Genomic DNA, 7980 nt, shown 5'->3' on the forward strand with positions numbered 1-7980 from the left:
TTCTTCCCATCATTCTTAGTTTGGTTGCCCTGCCTATACTTCCTGCCCAGCTACTGGCCAATCAGCGTTATTAATGAGTGACAGATTTTTACAAGAGAATTATTCCACAGCAGGTTCCTTAAGGCAGGTGGTTCTAGGTAGCCTGTACCAGAGACATCTGCCAAAGTTCAGGCAGACAACCAACCTATCCTGGGTATTAGGATTATTTACATTTCTTCATTGATCACAGATGTTCATGGAGCACCTTCCCCTGGGCCTAGCAGGCAAGGCAGAAGCAATCGAGCTCTCAGCCTGTGATGATCTGGCTAGACCTTAGGGCAGTGCCAGGTATCAAGAGCTACTTCGTGTCAAGGGCCAGAACCACTCACCAACCACATGGTCTTCAGCTAGTTATTTAACATCTCTGAGTTTCACTGTTGTTTCTCAAAAGTGAAATAATGAAATCCCAGCTCCCAGAGGTGGGGTGGTATGTTAAGTGAGACATAACACTCGATCAGGTCATGGCAGAGCCCTGGCTTGCTTGCACTGGAGGTCTCTGAGTGGCTGGGGCAGTGGCTTGTGACCCACTGGCTTCAGAGATTGCTGTGAGACCATTGGAGAGTTGAACAGCTTCAACAATCCTGGCATCGATTAGGACTGAGGGCCGATTGCAGATTTCCCTCATCGCTCCTTGAATTTAGTGTCTTAACCTGCCCCTGTGTGGAGAGATGTTATCCAGTACTCTGGGCCCTTCCTACCTTGACACATTCTAATGCAGTACTGAAGGCAAAGGCTGAGGAAGAGCTGATAGATCGTGCTGGGTTTATCTAGACCCTCTGATCTCGGGATTTCAAAGACTGTGAGACGAATACCTGGCAGCAGATAAGAATCTTCCTCATTTCCTAGGTAAATAATCTGAGCCTCACTCACCAGGGAGTAATAATAGATCCACGCGTGTAATCTAGGCCAAATGCATTAGAGCAGAGAAGGGATGCCACTGATGCACTGATGTAATGGTTTTTAAATGTGTGTGTGGATGTAAAAACAAACAAACAAAAATCACACAAGAAAAGCTCTCAAACTGCACATTCATGGATTCCGTCCACACAGTTTGGGAAATCTAGGTGTTGACCTAAATTCTGAGTTTCAGCATAGGCTATTCCAAGTAGATTGTGTGTGTGTGTGTGTGTGTGTGTGTGTGTGTGTGTGTGTGTGTATCACATTTAAAAATTACTGATCTAAAGAATCAGAAGGTTGTGACCTTTGTTGGAGGCATGATCCCCGGAGCAGCCAAGGGGACCGACCACCTCTGTGGGCTTTATCCAGGAACAAAATCTATAACATTCATATTTCACAATTCTGTCCTCTAGGGAACAAGCATGACAGATAGAAACTCAAGGGTCTTAGGCTATGTGTGTGTGTGGTGTGTGGTGTGTGTGTGTGTGTGGGCAGGATCTTGATATGTAACTGAGGCTATCTCGGATTCACTCTGTAGCCTAAGATGGTCTCTGACTCAGTCTTTCTGCATCTGCCTTTGAAGTGCTGGGATTACAGGCATGCATCATCATACCTAGACTAACTGCTTTTAATAGTGACATAAGACAGTTTTCTAAGGGTGAGTGTACCCACTCCCAGGTTCAGGGTGGGACGTGTGGGAAACCACTGTGTAGCCACAATTTCCAGGCACTCTGAAGCCAGGCCATGTTGTCTAAGGCTCAGAATGAATGGTGAGTTCTGGGGTGGTACTTCCAGCTTCTAGTGGCTCCTGGTGTTCCTTGGCTGTGGCTTTGTGACTAATCTCTACTTGGCTTCCCCCCCCCCCCATCCCCATACACTCTTGCATTTCTGAGAAAAACTGTTGTGGTTAGATTTAGGTCCCACTATGAAAACCCATCAAGAACCATCTCCGCCATCTAAATGATCACATATCTGCAAAGCCTTCTAAAAGGAAGCCTAAATCAGGCCACATCTGTTTCAGATGTAGCTCTCGTACAGGGAACACAGTTCCAGCCACTGTCCTTTTGGTGACCTATCACTATATTCTCTAGTTTCTTTTGGCACAATCTGGTGTCAGTGTTCTCCACAATATGTCACCTGAAAGGCATGAGAGAGTTCTGTAGGGCCCTGTGCCTAGAACACACTAGGCCTTCAGTCTTTGTTTAATGAATGGATAAATTATATGGCATTGGTCTGTTCATTTGATAATTAACTATTAGTATAGTTTAGTAAGATATATACCTACTGTTGCTAACTAATTCCTGGATTTATTTACTCCTAAAGTTTAATAACTAATTGTGGTGGTTTGAATAAAAATGGCCCCCATGGGCCCATAAGGAGTGGCACTATTAGGAGGTGTGGCTTTGTTGGAATGGGAGTGGCTTTGTTGGAGGAAGTGGTCACTGGGGGCAGGCTTTGAGGTCTCATATGCTCAAGCCAGGCTCATTGTGGTAGTCTTCCTGCTGCCTACAGATCAAGATATAGAATTCTCAACTCCTTCTCCAGCACCATGTCTGCCTGCATGCTGCCATGCTTCCCACCATGATGATAATGGACTGAACCTCTGAACTATAAGCCAGCCCCAATTACATGTTTTACTTTATAAGAACTGTTGTGGTTATATGCTGTGGAATAATCATTTTGTACGCTGTGAAGATTTGTCACTTGGATTGGTTTAATAAAAGCTGATTGGCTGGTAGCCAGGCAGGAAGTATAGGCGGGACAACCAAACTAAGGATGCTGGGATGAAGGAGGGGTCAGAGGAGTCACCAGCCAGATACAGAATAGGTTGGATACACAAGATGGGAGAGCGGTAAAAGCCAAGTGGCAGAATGTAGATTAATAGAAATGGGTTAATTCAAGCTGTAAGAGCTGGTTAGAAATAAGCCTGAGCTATTGGTTAAGCATTTATATTAATTATAATTTATATTATAAATTATATGATATGATATGATATATTATATGATAAATTATACTATATCATATATTATATTATATATTATATATTATATAATATATTATATCATATATTATATGATAAATTATAAATTATAATTTATATTAATATATAATATTAAGCCTCTGTGTCCATTACTTGGGAACTGGTAGGTGGGACAGAAACTTCTGCCTACCATTATAGTGTCTCTTCACAGTAAAAACCTTAACTAAGGCATTAATACTATATTTTAATGTGTAACTACAAATGGTACATATTATGTATGTATACTGCAATACACATATGTATATATGTGTAAATATATATATTTACTGTGGTTCCTTGAATGGGAATGGCACCCATAGGCTCATAGATTTGATGCTTGGTCCCCCAGGTGGTGGAGCTGTTTGGGAAGGATTAGGAGGTGTGTCACTGGAGGTGAAGTTTCAGAAGCCCACACCATTCCCAGTTAGCTCTCTGTGCTTCCTACTTGCAGATCAGGATGTAAGCTCTCAGCTGCCGCTCCAGTGCCATGCCTACCCGCCTGCCTGCTGCCATGCTTCCCGCCACGATGGTCACAGATGGACTTTAACTCTCTGCAGCGGTGAGCTCCATATTAGATGCTTTCCTTTCCATGTTACCTATGGTGTTTCCTCACAGCAATGGAAAGTTAACTAAGACATATACTATCATATATTTAGTAGTTCAGAGAGACGACCCCATAGTTAAGAGCACTGGCTGTTCTTCCAGAATCCCTGGGTTTGATTACCAACACCCACAGGGTGGCTCACCATCATCCATGACTTTAGGTCCAAGGGTTCTGATGCCCACTCTGAGCTCTGTGGGCCCCAGGCACACATATGGTGCACATGCATACATGCAGACAAAACATCTATACATATAAAATTCAGTTTAATTTAAAAAATACATGGTAGCTTTTCGCTTTTTTTTTTTTTTTTTTTTTTTTTTTTTTTTTTTTTTTAACGAGACTGGATTGGCGCTGAACTTGATCTAGCCAAGAATGGTCTTGAACTTCCTCTTAAATTCTTCCTTGAAACTGCTGAGATCACAGGTGTACCCCACCACATTCAGTTTTATGCAACTCTGGACTCAAACCCAGGGCTTTGTGTCAGTTAGGTAAGCACTCTACTAATCGAATTACATTCCTCGATATAACTAGTACTTTGAATTTTCAAAAATGTACTTCAACGTTGTTGTCAAGATCTGTGCTGGTTGTTATTTTTGTTTTTGTTTTTTTATATAGGGTCTTACTATGTAGCTCTGGCTGTCTTAGAACTTACTATGTAGCCCAGGCTGGCCTCCTTGAACTCACAGAGATCCGCCTGCCTCTGCCTCCCAAGCACAGGGGTTAAAGGTGTGTGCCACCACTGCAGGCCTGTGCTGGTTGGGTTTTGTCAACTTTGATACAAGCTTAGACATACATGGGAAAAGTGACTCTTAACCGCCATAAGATTGGCCTGTAGGCTAATCTGTAGGTCATTTTCTCAATAAATGATTAATGTGGTAGGGTCCAGATCACTGGGGGTAGTGCCTTCCCTGGGAAGGTAGTTCTGAGCCTCTGAAAGCAGGCTGAGCAAGCCAGTAGGCAACACTCCTCAATGGCCACTGCCTCAGCTCCTGCCTCCAGCTTCCTGCCCTGACTTTCTGTCAGTGAAGGACTGGGACTTAAGGACTGTAAGATGAAATACCCCCATCCCCCCCCACCACCAGCTGCTTTTGGTCATGGTGTTTTGTCACAGCAGTAGAAACCTTTGCTGAGACAAGGTCCGTTATCACCCAAAGCATTCGCCATTACCCCATCTGTTTGGAGATACTGAATAAGATTCACTCCACACAGAAACGCGTTTGAGAAGAGCAACCGCGTTGCAGTCATCAGTGAGCGCCTCAGTTCAGCTGGCGTGGGTGTGGGAAGGAGGCTGAGAAGACACATATGCCAGGATAGTCATGATGCCTCCCTTGTGTGGGGACTAAACGCTGCTCAGCTTCCTCCTGCTCAGTGAGTCTTCCCTGATGCTGGATTTCTGTCCCCAGCAACTATGTATCCTCAAAGCACGCCAGGCTTCTTTTCTTGGAGAGTGAATGATCACCTCACCCTGCACACCCAAGAGCTAAAGGAGCCACGTGGGATACACTATGAAGAAAGCCACATGTGGGATTCAGACTTGCAATGGCTATGGGTTGACTATTTCCTCCGAGCTTCCTGTTGGCACCTCATCCTCAATGCAATAATATTAAAGACAGGGGTAAAAGAAACACAGAGAAGCTCTTTGCAAAGCCTCATGCGTGTGCTTAGCGTGAATTCACCCTCCCACCCTTTCCCCCTTCTCCGTGTGAGGTCACCATAAATGAGGAATGGCTTGTCACCAGGCATGGGATGTGCCAGCGCCTTGGTTTTCCCAGACTCCAGAAGATCAAGAAATGAATTTCTGTGGTTTGCAAATTGCCTGGTCTAAGGTATTTTGCTGCTGCAGCAGGAGTAGGCTAAGAACCTGTTTGCACCGTGCCCGCCCTTGAACAACGTACTTTTGCTAGGACTTGGTTTACAATTCGAGCAATGTTACTGGTCTTGTGTGGGTGTGCATGCAGCAGTGAGACATTTGTCGGATGCTGGTACCAAGGCTGTGCTGACTTCAGAAACAAAACTGGAAACCTCCCGTCTTCTTTCAGATGAAGCAGAGACTCCCGCGCAACACCCGCTTGGGCTGGCCTCGGTGAACGTGCGCGGAAGAAGGAAGGAACGAGAACTCCCTCAGCGCTTTGCTTTGCCTCGGACCGTTCTCTTTCCAGATGTTTGCCACGGGAAACAGATTGTGTCTCCACAGTGCCGCCTGACTTGGAAGGTCACCTCCACAGACATCAAAAAGCTCACTTGTCAGAATGTCGCAGACTGTTCCAGTCCATGTCCCCACCACGGCCCCGAAGCTGTGGCCTTCAGCCATACGCCACGGAAGGTAGAAATGCTTTGAGTTGCCAATCCAGAGGCAGTACTTACTGTCGCCGTGCATGTGAAGGAAAAGGGCTGTAGTGCGCAAGTGCAGAGTTCATCATTGGCTTTAAAAATAACGTTCCCACCGGGCGGTGGTGGCGCACGCCTTTGATCCCAGCACTGGGGAGGCAGAGCCAGGTGGATCTCTGTGAGTTCGAGGCCAGCCTGGGCTACCAGAGTGAGTTCCAGAAAGGCGCAAAGCCAGACAGAGAAACCCTGTCTTGAAAAATTAAAATAATAATAATAATAATAATAATAATAACAACGTTCCCAGCTCATCTTAGAAGAGAAGAGAAGGCTACAGGCAGCAGAGAGATTAGGCCCTGAATCAAGTTTTCCTTATCTTTGCAGAAGAAGAGGCTTCGTTTGAAAGGTTTTTTATCACCAGTAGGTTGACAGGCAACTACGGTCACGAGCTTCATTTCGAGGGGACTGGTAAGTCATAAAACCTGTCCCGGTGGCAGACCCACCTGCACCTGCAGGGTGAGCTACAAGTCCTGAGCAGCGGGGGGTGGTGAGAATAAATGCAGACAAGAATGAAAACCCCAAATGACTTGTTACAGCCACGCTTTTCATGCCGAGCCTGACAATTATATATGTCCATATGATAATATCGAACATGAAAAATGTCTACCTGAGGGAGAGAGGAAGTGTCATCTCATCTCATAAACTCTGTTCATTTCAATATATGGACATTTTCACTAAATTACATAATGTTTTTTTCCCTTCTAAATTTCACCTCGGGGTTTATGAACGAAATGCCATTCTGACATGGTTCTAAATGACCAGATGAAGATTTATCTTCGGAGTGTGAAGTGGCTGGAATAATACTGACATGGAAATAATTGCTTTTTGGCAGGTGGTCTTGCCATTTCATGATTAGACCTACAAATTCAATGTCAGCAAGCTGTCCACAGATGCCTTCCCGGGATCTTCGTGAAGGATGACCTGTTCCTCCTAGAATCTACCTTTGTGAGGCTCCGAGGCTCCGACAGAGCAGAACCAGGGCTTCGGATGAGCCCCCTTCCACTGTCAGAGCGCACATCAGCAGGGCACTCTTTTCGTGACCACAGGACGTGCAGCTAATGTGTTTATGTTTTCAAGCTGTACAAGTGAAGAAATGGGGTAACAGAATCATGTGCAACAAAACAATGAATGCCCCCCTCAGAAGCTGACAATATGTCAGAGAGCAAAGCCCGCTCTATGCGATCAGGCCCTGGAAAGGTTTCGGTGTCTCCAATCAGCTACGAGGGGGAGCATGTATGCATGTGGGTAGCAAGTGGTCCACAAAGGTGGGTTGCTATGAATTTGCTTTTGAATGGATCCTAGTCACTTTTTCTATTGCTGTGAAGAGATACCACAATTAAAGCAACTTAAAAAGGGAAATACTTCATTTGGGGTTGATGGATCCAGGAGGTGGTATAGTCCAAGACTGTCGTGGAGGGGAGCGTGGTAGCAAGCAAGCAGGTAGGCATGGTACTGGAGCAGTAGCTGAGAGCTTCCATGTTGAGACAACAACCATGAGGCAGAGAGAGAGAGAGAGAGAGAGAGAGAGAGAGAGAGAGAGAGAGAGAGAGAGAACTGGAATCGTGAATATAGGCTTTTGAAACCTTCTCCAACAAGGCCACACCTCCTAATCCTTCCCAAACAGTTCCACCAACCTGGGACCAAGCATTCAAACATATGAGCCTGTGGGGGCCATTCTCATTGAAACCACCACAAAATACAATGAAGATTTCATTTGGAAATTGGAAGATTTCACTCATTGGAAATTGTTATGTGCCAAGCATGGTTCTGGGTATGAATGCCAGATAGAATGAAGAGATACAAATGCCGGTTTTCAGGGAACTTATGTTTAGTGGGGGATTCAGAAAACAAGCAGGAAACGTAATGTATTCGTTGGCTCTCTTGCCTCTACGGCAGGTTGCCCGGCCTAAAAAGAGGAAGGCTCATTTGGCTCATGGACTCAGAGGTTTCAGTCTGCTGTGTGTAGGGGTGGGTGGGTGGAGCAGTGCACATCACGCCAGACAGGAAGCAGAAAGGAGAGCCTGGGGAACAGGTC

General features: G+C 45.3%; 1 long non-coding RNA gene across 1 annotated transcript; it reads left to right on the forward strand.

The window, feature by feature from the left end:
- The first annotated feature begins 5678 nt into the window (after positions 1–5678).
- Positions 5679–7423, forward strand: LOC114681190. Its single transcript, XR_003732875.2, has 3 exons — positions 5679–5883; positions 6270–6353; positions 6778–7423. It is a non-coding gene; the product is annotated as an uncharacterized LOC114681190 (long non-coding RNA).
- Positions 7424–7980: the final 557 nt, after the last annotated feature.

This window comes from Peromyscus leucopus, chromosome 17 (assembly GCF_004664715.2).
Source record: "Peromyscus leucopus breed LL Stock chromosome 17, UCI_PerLeu_2.1, whole genome shotgun sequence".
NCBI classification, from domain to species: Eukaryota; Metazoa; Chordata; class Mammalia; order Rodentia; family Cricetidae; genus Peromyscus; species Peromyscus leucopus.